Raw genomic sequence first — 15,963 nt, forward strand, 5'->3', positions numbered from 1 at the left:
GTGTGTGTGTGTGTGTGTGTGTGTGTGTGTGTATGTCTTCTTTTTACACTTTTAAACTTTATGTTTATACTCTGCCTTGTCTCTCTTTTGTGATGGATGTGCCACCTCATTTCCCTGCTCCCTACTAGTGTCTTGTTTCTTTTACACCCAGCACTTGTTTAAGACAGAGCTCCTCTTAACTAACAACCAAGCAGGTCCAACCTCTTTTTCTCTAAGAGACAGAGAGAGATGGCTCTTCCTTCCTGTCTGAATTGGCCCAGCAAATCATACTGCTGACAATACATAAGCCAATGTTTTCTGCCTTAAGAACATATGGAAATTGAACATAACTTCCTTGGGCTATGACTAGCACCAGCCATAACCAAGTAAGCATTACAATGAACATCTGGAGAGTAGAGTTACGATCACTGGTTTCTCACAAATTTACCTACCTCACTGTCAGCATACTTCTTTTATTGCTACTTTAACAAAAGTAACTCTTTTGGGTAAAACTGATTTGCATTCATACACACACAATGTTTTCAGCAACCAAAAATTTTATTTTCAGTGTATCTACCCCTTCCTGCTTTTACAGTAAATCCATGCCATGAGTTAGACCAATATGACACATCAAGCTCATAATTAGTGTACATATTTAAAATGAATCTACCATACTATTAACCTATGGTAACTACAGCTTAGCAGTCTTTCTTTAAAACTGGGATATCAGTAGTTATATTTCAGAACTTTTGTGCAAATACCCATACAAAACATCAGTAAGCATCGAGATACAAGCTTTCATATATCATAACAAAAGTGCTTACTTAAAGAAATTAGATAAATCAGTTGGAACATTAAATATGCAAACAAATATTCTGTTACACAGAGAAATATAAAACTATTACTTTTGAACAGATAGCAGAAGAAAAAGAAACACTAACAGATAGTTGGTAATATCACTATCTGAAGATATCTGTAATCAATGTACCCATGTCTGTTATGACCATTTAGCTATTATAAAAGACAAACAGAGAAAATTTAAAGACATGCTATCACTGGCTCCAGGCAGCAAAGTATCTCTCTTTTTATCAACAACCTATCTAAACATTTTCTTCATTGCTTCTAGGCTTGATAAATATCCGCCAAACTTTCCAAGGGGAAAGTACAAAGTGATTGGAATAACAAATGAGCTGACTTGCATATTGTGGAAGAACTACAGGGCTAGCCACCTGGTGGTGTAAACCTTGGCTCTAGATGATTATCACTGTTGCAGTGCCACTTTGACCCCATGTTCAGAAATTGAAAAAGGGATTGTGGATGAATGGATTAGGATGACTTTCAAAGAAAGAGTCACTTTACTTGAAGAATTTCCAGAGGGAGTTTACTGGATTGGCTCATTACTGGGAACTAGTTGGCACAGTCCTTTTAGACAAATCTCCTCTTTCTGCATTAGATAAGGAAGTCTTGACTCTTTATGTCCTTTTAGGTTAGAATTTTAAATTTAAATACCTTCCCTCAAAGTAAAGTTGCATAAATAAGTGGAAAGTTCCGACCCCAGATGCAATAACATATCTTTTGACATGAAGTAACAGACTAAGGAGCAAATGCTCTGCTGGTGTGTGTGTGTGTGTGTGTGTGTGTGTGTGTGTGTGTGTGTGTGTGTGTGTGTGTGTGTGTGTGTGTGTGTCCTTGTGTTTGCTTGAATGTTTCACTTTTCAAAGATCTGCTTCATTTCTACAATACAGAAAAGAATTACTTGCCAGTACAGCTTGCCACATTTCACATCTTTGGTGTATCTTTACTGTAAAAAGAATTGCAGGTTTTGTACAGCTTTCATGTTTCCCATTTTACTGCATCTTTGCTGAAAAATATTTTGTGCAGTTTTTATACCAACTACAAGAAATAGACAGAGAGACAGACAGACAGAAAGGGAGGTCTGCCTCTGAGCATTTATCCAGCTTTAGTATTTGCTGGTATTGCATGGCTCCATATGCTGGAAAATGCTCAGGCCAAGGCATGGCAGAAGGATGGGATGTCATCATTCTGCAGGGTAGAACTACACTTTCAGATTATCCTCCACCCTCCCTTGATGAAGGCAAGCATAAATTTTATTGCATCCACATTCCTTGTGACATTGAAATGTCTCTGTTGCAGAAGTAATTATATGCCCACTGATGAAATTGAAGGTTGTGGGTAATAACAAATTTTTTTTCTAAATCATTTTCCCCTGTATGCATATCAACTGTCAAGCCTTCCTGACTAAGTTTTGAACCCTTTTATTCTTGATGTGGTAGGGCCCCATTCCACACCGAGTAGGAGCAGACCAGAAGGGGATGTCATCCAGACACACATGGAACAGCTTGTATCCCTGCCTATACCTTGGACATCCAGCTGCTGCTGGGAGATTCCATGCTCTTGTCCCTGTGGCTTGATGGTTTCACCTTTCCCCCCAGAATGAGGCCATATATATTTCAGGTTTGAACTTAATTGTCCCAGGCCAGGGAACTACATAGGTTCATAGGTTAGTACTAAGCTAACTGCCCTTATGGGCCATTTTGAGCCTAGCCAATTACCCCATGTCAGAATGAAACCCTACACCTTGGGTTTCTAAGGTAAGCACCTTAACCATTACGGCAGCCTCCCACCCTCCCACATAGCACCCCTTCTAATAACCTATTTCACTTAAAGCTAGATTATGAGGATACTTCCCTATATGCAAGCATATTCTTATGATTAGACAAACGAGGTCATCACCTAAGGCACATTGCTTACTGTTCTTGCAGAGATGCTGTTTCTCCATTTATTTACTTATTTTTTTAGAGCAACGTTTCTTTACTCTAAAAATAAACAAATAAATAAATAAAGTACCACAAAAGAAAATGTGCCCACAGAACATCGGCCACCACACTTGACCACGTAACTCACTCAGCACTGTGAGATCACAGGAGTTGAGACCTTTTAGCATTCAAATGGAGGAGTGAAGGCACATCAGAAGGAACTATTTTTATATTTGAACTAAAATCAGGAACATTCTGCAGAATTCAAAGAATGGGGGTGTGAGTTAGTGTTACTGTATTACAATAACTCTGGCAATGATCAATCAGAAACTTTTTTTACACTATTGCTTGCTTTGTGTAGACAGTAGAGATGAGAGGAGTGGAGTGCTGATGTTATTACTGTTTTCACATTATGGCTGGCAGTGATCAAGCAGATCTTTTTGAAAACATTTCTGGCTTTATGATTTGTGTGGAGAGTTGAGGGGAGATGAGTGTTATTATTTTTTTTCACAGATGCTGGCATTGATCAACCTGAAATTTTGGGTACTGTTCCTTTGTATTGTGATTTATGTGGGGCACTTTAGATTGGAAACCTTCAGACAGACAGTTTAATGTATATTTGGGGGCTTATGCCCCCACCATCCCCACAACAGGGGCACAAGTCACTTAAAATTATATACACCAGGGGGTGCAGGTGGGCGGCCAGTAGCTCCCCTTGGTTGATGTGGGTAGTCTTCTCAGTGATTGCCATTTTAGGACACCTTAATGTAAAAAGAATTAGATTGACAAATCATCCCACCAACAAACACACATAACTGACAGCCTATTGGGATGTCAATCAAGTCAGCACCACTCACACCTGCTGAAACTACAATGGTATGTACTAAAGTAAACAATATCTGAATTTCTTTTCTGTGCACATGATTTTTGTTCAGGATATCACTGGATCAAATGGTTGTGAAATGCACCTCAAAATCTGTAACCCCATGGCTTCTGGGTGCCTAGCAGCTTCCTGTCCCCCAGCTTAATTTGGTTAATACAGGTTAGTCTTGGACTGTTAGGGTGTGTTGAAAGGAAACAGAAAAAAGCAAAGTTGAAGCATAGCTCTCAGCATCTTTGCTCAAGAATTTTGGACAAAGTCAAACATAATGGGGGAGACAAAGGACCAAAATCAAGGACATATTTTAAATATCACTCTTATAAACTTAGAAAATTCATAGAATAACAAATTTTGTACTAGCATGGATTTTATAAAGTCTATGAAGTCTGAAATGCAAATGCCTGTCATTACTTAGTCACTGCCATATTCAATGATTTGCCAGATCATCACAAATTGTATGAGGAACAGACCAAAATATTAGTCAAAAATCTAGACATTCTGCAAAGTTCTGCATAGTTGAGAGGTAGGAGTTGAAGAGTAAGACTAAATTTCTTGCTTTGATTATGTTTTTTGTTCAAGAAATCATTAGGCAAAGGTTATTGTAAAAAAAAAACCCCTAAAATCCATCTCAGAGCATCTAGAAACCTCATTATTTATTTTATTTATTTATTTTATTTTACATTTGTTGACCGGGCTAGTCTAATTGGATATATGCCCATTTTCAGTAGAGGCCCAGGGAGATAAGCTCCAAGACAGATACATGAAAAACTTAGCAAAAAAAAAAAATGACTAAATAGCAACATTCATTATATACAATGCATATTCCAGGTTACAACAGAAAATTCCACGAGGACAAAAAATAAATACTTATAGTGCAAGAATGCATATACAATACAACATACAGGTATAATACATAAAAAGAAGAAGTAAAGTCAAAAGAGAAGACAGGTTAATTGTATTAAAATAAAGAAATTCCTCAGTAGAAAGTATTTACAGAGGTTGGGCACAGTGTAGTTTTGGAGGCAGTCTGTATTTATAGTCAAAAAGGAATATATAACAGTTCATGAGTAGTCTGGGATAGGCAGAGCTAAGTTTAAACAGATGGATAGATGCCTAGTCAGGTTTAGTACAGGGGCACAACCAGTGTGTTCTAAGGTAAATTTTCAGTCTGTTTTTGAAGAGTGATAAAGAGAGAAGAGAGGAAAGGTCACTGGGGAGAAGATTCCAGGTTTTTCTGACTGCATTGGAGAAGAGAGAATCCCCAGCCTTATGTGTGTAAAAGATGTTTGTGTGAGGAACGTAAGGACTTCAGATTTGTATATGGGGTGATGAGGGTAGATATAATATGAGTACTGGAAGGTTTATAAAGAGTTTTATGGGCAATGGTTAGTTGATGGAATTTAATCAGGTTTTGTAGTTCCAGCCATCCTAGCTGGTTTATATTTATGCAATGGTGGGTTCTGTAAGGGTTTCCTGTTGCAAATCTGGCAATGTTATTGTAGGACATTTCCAATTTGCTGAGGTTACTTTTAGACAGCTTAGTAAAAATGGGTGAGGCATAGAAGAGTGTAGAGATTAGATGAGTGTGAGTTATGGTTGCTCTGGCTGTGGGGGAAAGGAAGGGTTTAATCCTATAGAGAGAGCCACATTTTTTGTTGACAGTTTTTATAGTATTGTTGATATGGATGTCAATGTTCAGATTGTTATCAATGGTGATACCCAGTAGTTTGGTGGTTGAGTCTGGTGATATAATGGTACCATTGGTGGATGTAACTGAGAAATCAAAAGGAGAGGACTTGTGAGTAGGATTGAAGAGGAGGAGTTTAGTTTTTTGGGGTTCAAAAGAAGGCAACGCTGTGTGAATCATTGTTCAACTGTGTTAAATACCTTCTGGGTAAGAGAGTGAAGTTCAGATGTGGATTTGGCTGAGCATCTAAGTGTGGAGTCATCAGCATATTGTATGCATGTGGCTTGTGGGATGGCTAGATGAAGGTCATTAATAAATATGGAGAAGAGGAGAGGTCCTAGTATGGACCCTTGAGGGACACCTAGGGTAACCGGTTGGAGGGTAGATTGAGTCTTATGCCAAATTACTGCCTGTTGTCTTTTATCTAGGCAGGACTGGAACCATTTTATGGAAGGTGCATCTAATGACAGGGATTTGAGTATGTTGATGAGAATCTGATGATTAACCATGTCAAATGCTTTGGACAGGTCAATAAACAGTGCTGAGGAAAGGTTATTTAGGCTGTGTTTTTTGTTTATGCAATCTGTAAAGGAAAAGAGGGCAGTGGTAGTGCTGTGTGAGGGTCTGAAACCATGTTGACAGCTGGAAAGTAAGGTATTTTGGGTTAAGCGGTCAAGTAATTGCCTGTGGATGCATTTCTCCATGATCCTTGCCAAAGGAGAAAGAAGGGCAATGGGGCCGTAGTTGGAGAGCTCAATGGGGTGTCCACCTTTATGGAGGGAGGTAATATGAGAGACTTTCCATAAGCTAGGTATGTGACCTTTGGTAATAGTCCTATTGATCAGAATGGAAATGGGATATGCTATAGCTTTGGCTGATAGCTGTGGAAATTTATCAGGTAGTTGGTCTGCTGAGGGAGAGCATGGTTTTAGTTTTTGTATAAGGGTTAGAATATATGTAGTTAGGACAGGCTGAAAATGAAAAGGAGGGGGTGAGGTTGAGTTATAGGAAGGTAAAGTTAAGCTATTAGGTGATAGCTGACTAGCTAGTGTTTGGATAGCATTAGAAAAGAAAGTACTGAATGTATTGGCTTTATTTATGGGATTATTATGGTCAGTATTTTGAGGGTTAGGTGTAGGACTGACCTGGGTGGAGTAATTGGTTAATGCTAGTCCAGAATTGTTGTGGGTTGTTTTGGTTATTTTGTTGAAATTGTAGGTAGTAATTTCTTTTATCAGAGATTATAGCTTTCTTAGTGTCATTTCTTAACTGTCTAAAGGTTTGTTGGTCAACAGGGTTTTTAGTCATTCTCCATTTTGCCCAATATTTATTTCTAAGATGCATTTTGTGTTTGGTTACTTTTGAAAGCCATGGGGCAGACTTGGTTTTAATTCTAATTAATCTGGTTTGAGCATGGTGGTTAAGAATGGCAAGGAAGTTAGAGTTAAAGTATTTGATGGCTTCTTCTAAAGGGAGGTGTTTTAAGGGAGACCAATTGCAAGCTCTTAGTTCCTTTTTGAATAGCTCAGGGTTAAAATTCTTTTTGGATCTGATATTTCTGACAGATGTTGGATTGGGAGTATGGGTTTTATGCCTGATAATATAGGTAAGTGAGTGGTCACTTATATCATCAGGGAGGGTTCCAGAATCATAATTGTGAGGGTGATGGTTTATGAGAATCCAGTCTAATATGCTTGCTTTCTTGTTAGCTTTATTGATCCTGGTGGGGGATGTAATGGTTTGAGAAAACCTATATAGGTTAATGTGGTTTGTAGGGAGGTTGCTACAGTAACAGTTCCAATCAATGTTTATATCTCCTAGGATTATGGTTTCTTGGGGCAGGTGTTGGGATAGCCAGCAAAGGATATTTTCCATGGTGGCAATGTTATTACTAGGAGGAAGATACATACAGATGATATGGATGGATTTAGCATTGTTAATATGAAGTTTGGAGATGAGAATTTCTGCATTGGAATCAAGAGGTATTTTACAGTCGTAGGTGGTTAACTGTAAGCCCGATTTCAATAGAATAGCTACCCCACCACCCTTTTTGGCTACTCGGTCGAGTCTTAGCATGTTATATCCAGGTGGAAGGATTTCATTGTCTTTGGTTGCAGGTTTTAACCATGTTTCTGTTAAGCAGAGGATATCAAAGGAATAGACTTCTACTAGAGCTTGGAGTTGAAATACTTTGTTGTTTATTCTGTGTATATTAAGATGGGCTACTTGGAGGGAGTTAGATGGTTTACTAAGGGAATCAATAGGTGAGTGATTTTGGCTATGGAGAGTGCTAGGAGTTTTTGTTGGGCCTGGGTTTGGATGGATGTCACCATCTTTTAATGAGAGTTGTTGTTGTTGTTTGTCTTTCGGCTTTTTCCCAGTAAGGGGTCGCCACAGCGGAAATCCGGTCTGATAATGATTGGCAGTAGATTTTTATGTAATGCTGAGGTGCCAGCTCGCCGCCCAACCTTCAATGAAGGCACGCCCATTTATGCACGCATGTCTTTCGAAAGCTACCCAACCACGGGGAGGACATGCAGATTCAACACAGTAGGCACTCCCAAGCCAAGCCGAGAATCGAACAGGAGAACCTCTTGCTGTGAGGTAACAATGCTACCACCATACCACCGCAGCATGAGAGTAGTAATTCTATATAGCTTGGGTTAGGGAATTTGTTGTATAGAAATAGATTTTTCCTGAGATTAAGAGTGTTATATTTAATATGTAATATGCTATGACACTTTGCAAGTAGGTAGTTGGGTGAAGATGTTATATTAGCATGGTTATAAAGGAGTGGTAGGGATAGAGCATTGGTTTCCTTATTAGGATAGTAATGGTGTGGATGTAGTGGGTATTCATAGGAGGTGAGTAAGTAGGCAAAGGTTAGAGGAAGAAGTAGTAATAGTGTGAATAAAGGTAGGACATATAATGGGATGGGTGGTTTATACATTGTACAAATTTACTATTGGATATGTGTAGGTAGAATTTGGAAGTATAAAGGGTGAGGATGGGGAAGTGTGAAAGGTTGTGGTAAGATAGAAGGGAGTGTTAAGAGAAGGTAGATATGAGAGAGGATGAACAGTGGTAAAGTGTTCAGAGAGTAATGGGAAGAGGAAGAGGTGTGGTTTAGTAAGTATAAGAGTAGGACCCCTGGGGTGGGTTGGAATTGGGGGTAGGGAGGGGAGCAAAGTGAGCCCGCAGGGCGAACGGAGTGGGTTGAGACAGATACAGATGCAGTTATAAAAAACAATCAGCAGGACTGACTCCAGAAGGTAAGTTGGAAAAGACAGATGTGGGAAAAGGATAGTGAGAATTGAGCCTAGAATAGGTGGATGTGGACAGTAGAAGTAGAGGGTAAAGTAAGAGGACTGAATAGCAGTTAAGGGACAACAGGAGAAATTAATGTAAGTATCTGGGAATAAGAGATACGAAAGAGAGTATGGCTGGGGTAAGGGAGCCACCTAGTGGACAGGTTTGATATTGCAAGGCTGATAAGAGGGAGTTAGAGTACAACAAGGAAAAAGGTTGCTAGACAAAAGGAGTTTCTATGGAGGATGGGGGAGAGAGTGTGTAAAGGTACAGCGGGGGGGGGGGGGTAGAGTCTGCTGGCTCATGGCTCAATACCATTATTTCCACTGGAGTTATTACATTGTACTCTTGATTAGTTTGGACGTGCTGAAAGGATGGAGGAAAAAATAAATAAACAACTTGAAGAGTAATGCTAAATTGCTTTTTTTATTATGTTTTTGTTCAGACAGTCACTGAATGACAAAGGTTGTTTAAAAAACTAAAATGCATTAAGAGCATCTAGAAGAAAACATGGCTTAATGAAGTTGTTATCTACAGTTATCAGACTGCAGCCATGCTTAGATAAAATATGTTGCATGAATTAATGAATGAATGAATGACTCCAGAAAAAAACTGAAGAGTAAGAAAAACTAAGAAAAAAAGTAGTCTGGATAATGGAAGTAGGCCAGGATGGGTTGGACAGTTGGGGGGCATCATGGAGCCTTTTCACCTAGGGCGCCAGTTTATTTAAGGCTGTCCCTGACTATATGCCATAACCTACCAGCTGTTAATGATATGAGCACTTGCAGGAACTTCCTCCTCCCCTCTTTGTATGCATGTGTACTCCTTCAGGTACACCAATAAGAGCAGCCATCTTTGGCTTACTAGGCCACAGCTCATATCTCCCTCGATTCCAGTTCCTGAATTCCATATAAGCCTCCACTTGCACTAGTACAGCCAGAAATCATCACATACCCCCATCCCAAAGGATGGCCAAACCATATGCTGCTCATTCCCATCCAGCCTGACTGGCTGTTCCAGTAACCAGGCCGATACTTGATCTCAGGTTGTCAGGATAACAATCTGGGCCACAGAGCCAGGCTAAGGTTGTGTGTAATATTCTTAGGTGGGCATTGTGATCATAACACTGTTATTTATGTTCAGCATAAAGTGGATGCTGTTTGGAGTGTGCATCATCCTTTGTACGAGATGTTAAGCAGACATCCTTTCAATAAATCTTGGTATTGCTGTCCTGCTGGGGTATACAGGTAGAAGTGAAAACATCCAGTGCTTTATTCTGAGAAAAGAAGGGAACCTCACCATTGTCTTAGCAGAGTCTTCCCCATGAAAATGGTGTATGAAGTTTCCAGACTGTGTGTTGTTGAAGTTGTGCATGGTAGTTCCTTAAATGCATACTTTCATTCCACCTCGAGTTTTAAGCATTGTGTATGAAGCACACTGAGATAAGCAAAGTGGTTTATAAATAAGACTGACAATTTTATAATGAATTAGTGACTATCGGCCAGTAAATACAAAGAAAATGATGACAGGGTCTCTGATCCTAACAAGGATTTATTGTGTATGAGATACATGGATGCCAACAACTTCATCTCATCAGTGAAGTTTGAGAGGTGACTACTGGCATCCATGTTGAGAACACATAACTTCATGGGTTATGATTAGAAATAACCAATCATAATTCTTTGTAGTGCATGGAGCTTTACTTGCTCCCATCTACTACAAAAGTTAGAAAAAAATAAAAAAGTGTCATGGTGGCAAATGTTTCATAGCTTAGAAAGCCAAAATGCTAATCACTGCCACACAGAAAGTGGCCACTAAAGAAGGGCACCAGGTTGCTGGTTAAAGACTTTGTTCAAACTTAAAGAAAGGAGTCTGAACAAAGTTTTTAAGTTGGTGTAATGGCATCTTGCCACTCTTCTGCTCTGGCTGCTAAGCACTGTTGAGCACAAGACCAGTGCTTAACAGTACTGCGGGTGTGGTGTCAAAAAAGGTGCTTAACAAATGTAATCATGGAACTCCATCACTACATGTTTTTTAAAATCAGTACCCCAAGCATTTTGGCAGCACACTAATTTCTAAAGGAAAATCATATTGTGATTCAATAGCTTTATTCAATAACCAACCAATTAAATAATTGAGCAGAATTCAATGGTAGAACTTCATCTGATGTCCATATTTACGTCTCCAGGGTATAACGTCATACTTAAAAATAAAACAAGGTTTTTTAAATCCTAACAGATGTTTACACCATTATCAATTTTGTCTAGATAGCTATCATAATAAACAGTGCACATGCTTAAATTCGTATACTGTGTATTTTGACACTGCAACCAATGTTATACAAATAGGCATGTTATAATGTTTTTCTTTAAATTTTAGCAGTTTTTTTTTTTTTTTTGGTTTTCACCAAAATGAGTCATTCCAAAAAATTGCAACATATGTATCACATCTGAACTGTCACAAAAATGTATTTTACATAATTCTAATTCCTCATCATTAACTAAAACATGTTTTACTTTTATCACAAAACAACACATACTACAGAGTCCAAAAAATATGTTCACATTTAGATAAATTTAAATTTACATGGACATCTAAAGTTATCTGTAGGTGAGCAAAATGACAGCTTTACTTGCCCCGTTGAATAAGGTGATGTAATACTTTGATGGTTGTATCTTGAATTAACATGGGCAAAATAGTCCTTGCAACTTGAATCAGTTCATCTGAACATACATTATATTTTCCAACTAATTATAATTGATTAATAATATTATGATTGTTTCAATATTTTTTCAAAGTGTGAATGCCATAAATATGTCATGTCGTTGTTTAATACAAGATCGCCAATAGGTATTTCTAATGTTGTGTATGTCATAGCAATGTTTTTAAATAAAAATCTAAAGTGTGGCTCATTTAAAGTAAATCTAGCTAGTATTTGACTTCACCTAAAAATTAAATTTGCTGGCTACAATATTCCTAGGCTATAAGAAATTCCCCATATAGTAGTGAATACCACCAGTGATGTAGGATGACAGCTAAAGTCCTAAAAAAATGTACTGGTATTTGTTTTCTATATAACATAGAAATAAATGACTAGTTGTGACGCCACAACAATAAAGGTAATATCTAAAAAGCTAATAATGCTGTTATGTATTGTATGAGGTACTGCATGCCAAACTGATTATTTAAGCTAGCAAAAACATTTTTTCCTCTCTTTGGCAAACAAGTAATGCATCCTCTATAGATCATAAATAAAGTATTATATATTTTTTCTGAAAATATTTTGTGCTATGCATGTATTCAGTTTTATAACTGCACATTTTGAAATTAGCATAGCGTGGGACAAAACTAATCCTGATTGCAGCACCACTTTTTTTTGAAGGTACATTTGACCATCAAATGAAATGAAAATATGATTAAGACAAAAGCATAACAATTCACCAACAAGAGGTGCATTAGGGACAGAAAGAAGAACATAATCAAAGGGTTCTAGACCAGAACTGTTGTGAATTTTTGTATAAAGCAAATTAACATTAATACTGACCCTAAAAAAAAATTGTTGAAACCCTCTAACTTCCTTAACGTCTTTAATATTTTTTTACCTATGCACCTACTTTAGCTACATATTTCATTAAATGATAGTTAACCACGGAACCTATTTTTTCCAGATAACTTTAGCACCGACTAATTATGCATATCTTTATGTAGCTTTGGCAAATAATAAAAAATGGGTGTTAATATTTTCTGCTCAAAAATTCTCTTGCATTTATCCTTATCAATAACATCTGGATGCAATTCATTATGTAATAATGCATAGGCAGTTGCTGAACACTCTAAGGAATATGTGTTCACTTTGGTGGATATAACAACCAGGCCCACCACTGGAATAAAGCAGAATTCTCCACTTAATCACAGAATAAAATACTTCTACACTGACTTATAATGAATACACTCATTTTCATAAAGAATAAAGAACACGTTTATTTTTTGCACTTGTAGTAATTTTTTCATACTTAGGTTTACCTCCATTTGTTTGAGAATGATATGTGTGATCATGTATTTGCGCGGCTCGACAAAGCAAATTATTGAACAATTCCAAGGACAAATGCTGAAAATGGTTTGACAGAAAAACATTTTTGACATTTGTTCATGTGTTTGAATGGCATAGTGCATTCGTAAACAAATCCAAGGTACCACTAGACCAGAAGCTAGCCGGAGGTCTTTTAAAATCCGATTTAATATGAGCACAAGTCACAAGGTAAAACACATAGTTCATTCATATGATAGCCATTTGAATCTCTGTGAGTCGGCGTTGTGTTTTTTTGCTGTTGTCCTTTCAGTGGAATGCACTTTGGACAACAGACTCACGATCAAATGGAGGTAAACCATTGACATCATCACATAAAAATTGCTTTTTTAACAGTGTACTTCACCTTTTCTATGTGAAGTTTTTTAGTGTGCATGGTTCTTTAAAGCAATCTATTTCCAAGAATGAGGCTATTACCTGTTGATTGGTTTGCTTGTAGGTGTGATAATGAGTGGATTCTTTATAAGTAAGCTCAGTTTTAGCATTTCTTTGTTCTGATGATGTCTATATTAATAGACGAAAGTGCTTAAACATTGATTGAATGCCTTTTATTTGAGTGTTCCCAAGTATTCTTTGTTAGTAACTTCATAAGGGCTGCTATCTGAAAGATGTTATGTATAAATAGTAATGAACTGACTCATGGTCTGCAGTGCTATATTACCTCCTTTATTTGATGGTTTGATTATTAGGTTCCAGTTCTCAGTAATCTCCTTTAATGCAGTCCTTTCCTTCTTTGGTTTTATTATGCTTAGCAGCTGATTTTAAACAATCTAAGACATTCAAAGTCAGTCACTCAGTGATATGTATTAATTGTCGCATTATTGTATTCCGGCATAAAATTGCCATTAAATTTAAAAGGAATTTCAGGTGGTACATGCACCCAGCATACACAGTATATTTTTATTATTATTATTAGAGTCAAGAAAATAAAATTCTAACTCAGAGTCACTATTGTCCATACTATCAGCATTCATTGAAAATATTGTGTACTATACATGCAATCAGTTTTATAACTGCACATTGTAAAATTAGTATAGCTGGGACAAAACTTAACCCCCACTGCAGCATCACTTTTTTGAAGGTGCATTTGACCATCACACAAAAAGAAAATTTGATTAAAACAAAACTACATGTATATGTATTGAAAAAAATAGGTTGTGTCTTTCGGCTTTTCCCGGTTAGGGGTCGCCACAGCGGAACTCTGGTCCGCTAATGATTGAAAAAATAGGTAACATAAAATAAAATTAAAATAGTTCATTGGAAAGTTTGTGCCATTTTGTAACTCAATCAGAACAAATTTACATCCCAAAAATAAAACAACAATTTGTGAATCAAACTATGTCCAAAAAGATTCATCAATCTAAATTGCTAGTACTTTGTGTGTTGTGTGGCCTGTATTCTGTGTGGAAGAAAAAGCTGTTCAGAAAATCAAGAGGTATAAAGTCTTAGCGTTGCTGAGAAGTGCACCTTATGTTGTCTTGAGTCCTTTATTTCCTTGATGATGCCATTGCTGTTATTGTTCAAAAGTGTCAAATTCAAAAACTCTCTTTTGTGACCCTCTGCTGTTATGAACGTGGCCTCGTAGTTGCCATTGTTGTTGTTGTTGTTGAAAGTGAATAATCATTCCTGTTATGTAGTCTTCTGAAGGACTTTGTTGACATTTAAAATGTACGGGAGAAATGCTATGATTTACAGTGGAAGGACATTTTGTAACCTTGACGCCATGAACTATTGGAGATATCACTTCCTGTTTTCTTGTTCACATTTGCATCACTCTTTTGACAGTTTCTTTTAAGGATAAATGTGGAATTATTTTGCACTCCTTTAATTCACATTCTAAATTCTTCCATTTTCTTGCAATTAGTGATTCCTCTGTTTTCAAACCAGTTGTGGTCTCAAAGTATTTTGTTCTATGGTGTTCCTCCTTAATTTGGTCCAAACCAATGGTGTTCAATGCACTCAAAATATAACCGATATCTTAAGCTAGATGTTCTTGTATTTTACAATTCTACTAAATTTGAATATTTACTCATTCAATAGCACAAATGCGAACTCCTTATAACCATCTTGTTTTATACTCTTGTTCTTGGTCTTTAGCTTCATTAAAGGGGTTGAAAGTGTCTTTATTTAGCAGTACCTTTTAATGGAAGTTTCGTTCTATGTGCAATCATTTCTTTAAACACTGAATGTTATTGTACCTCACTATTTATTTGACTTTGCATATAGGGTTTTACTGAGGAAAACGAGTTCATAGTCTGGTTACCCCTTTCACTTTAGCCCCTTTGTGTTCTCCCATTACTGATATAAACTTCTTGTGACTGAAGATCACTGTTATCTTCAAACTGAGTAGGAAAACGTAATAAGGACATGCAAATAAAAAATTTAAAGGAATGGTATAAAATATCAACTAAAACATTACTAGTACTAAATAACACTTACTATTTTATTGTTTTAGTGTAGTTAGTGTTATTTTGTAATAATGTTAATTAATAAGTCTGAAAGATAAACCGAGAGCTCCGTTCTGTGACTTGCTTCTTACTTCACCTTCACTCTTTATTATGATGCCTGTATTACTCTCACCAATGCATTTGTCCTCTGTTCAATGTCATCATCCCTCTGCCTTTACCTGCCTCCACTTGAGCTACTTCCATCTCACCTTCACAGTTCAATCTATTCTCTTCCTGATTGAGAGAACAAAGATTTCTGATTTGGAAGTGCTAACTTTCATCCAAGCCATTTCATTCTCATTAGTGAACAACTACAGGGTATGACAGAGAGCATATGGGCACCTGAAGCCAAAGAACAACACTGACTGTAAACAGCAAAGCTGCAACCATTATATCCCAAATCTAGATATTTTCTAAACTTCAGCTGTACGCTGATACCTTGTCAATCTATGGCTTAAACAAGAAAGGAGGCAAAATGTGCTCTTGGTAGAGGCCTACACTTACCTTAACTTATATGATTTAACCCAGACAATGTATATACAACTTTCAATCTACAAATATAGGGACAAAATAGTGCAAAGCAGTTGCCCTGAGACTCTATACCATTGTAACACTTCCCAAAAGACACTGCAGAGTGCACAACCTTGTGCATTCGTCAGGGCCACAGGACACATGTACACAATACTGACAAACACCCAAGATGTCTAATCATAGCTCTCAGCCGCTTAGCACAAAAAATCTGGGCAAAGCCAAAATAATGGGGGGAAAAGCTAAAAAATATGGGACAAATTTTAAAT

The 15,963-nt window shown here is 37.3% G+C and overlaps 1 protein-coding gene across 1 annotated transcript in view; it reads left to right on the top strand.

Annotated features, from left to right (window-relative positions):
• PITPNM1 (phosphatidylinositol transfer protein membrane associated 1) overlaps window positions 1-15,963 on the top strand; it is a 1,523,951-nt gene that overhangs the window by 15,191 nt on the left and 1,492,797 nt on the right. The window lies entirely within an intron of this gene.

Source organism: Protopterus annectens, chromosome 9.part0 (assembly GCF_019279795.1).
Source record: "Protopterus annectens isolate FY-2018-M chromosome 9.part0, PAN1.0, whole genome shotgun sequence".
In the NCBI taxonomy this organism is placed as follows: domain Eukaryota; kingdom Metazoa; phylum Chordata; order Ceratodontiformes; family Protopteridae; genus Protopterus; species Protopterus annectens.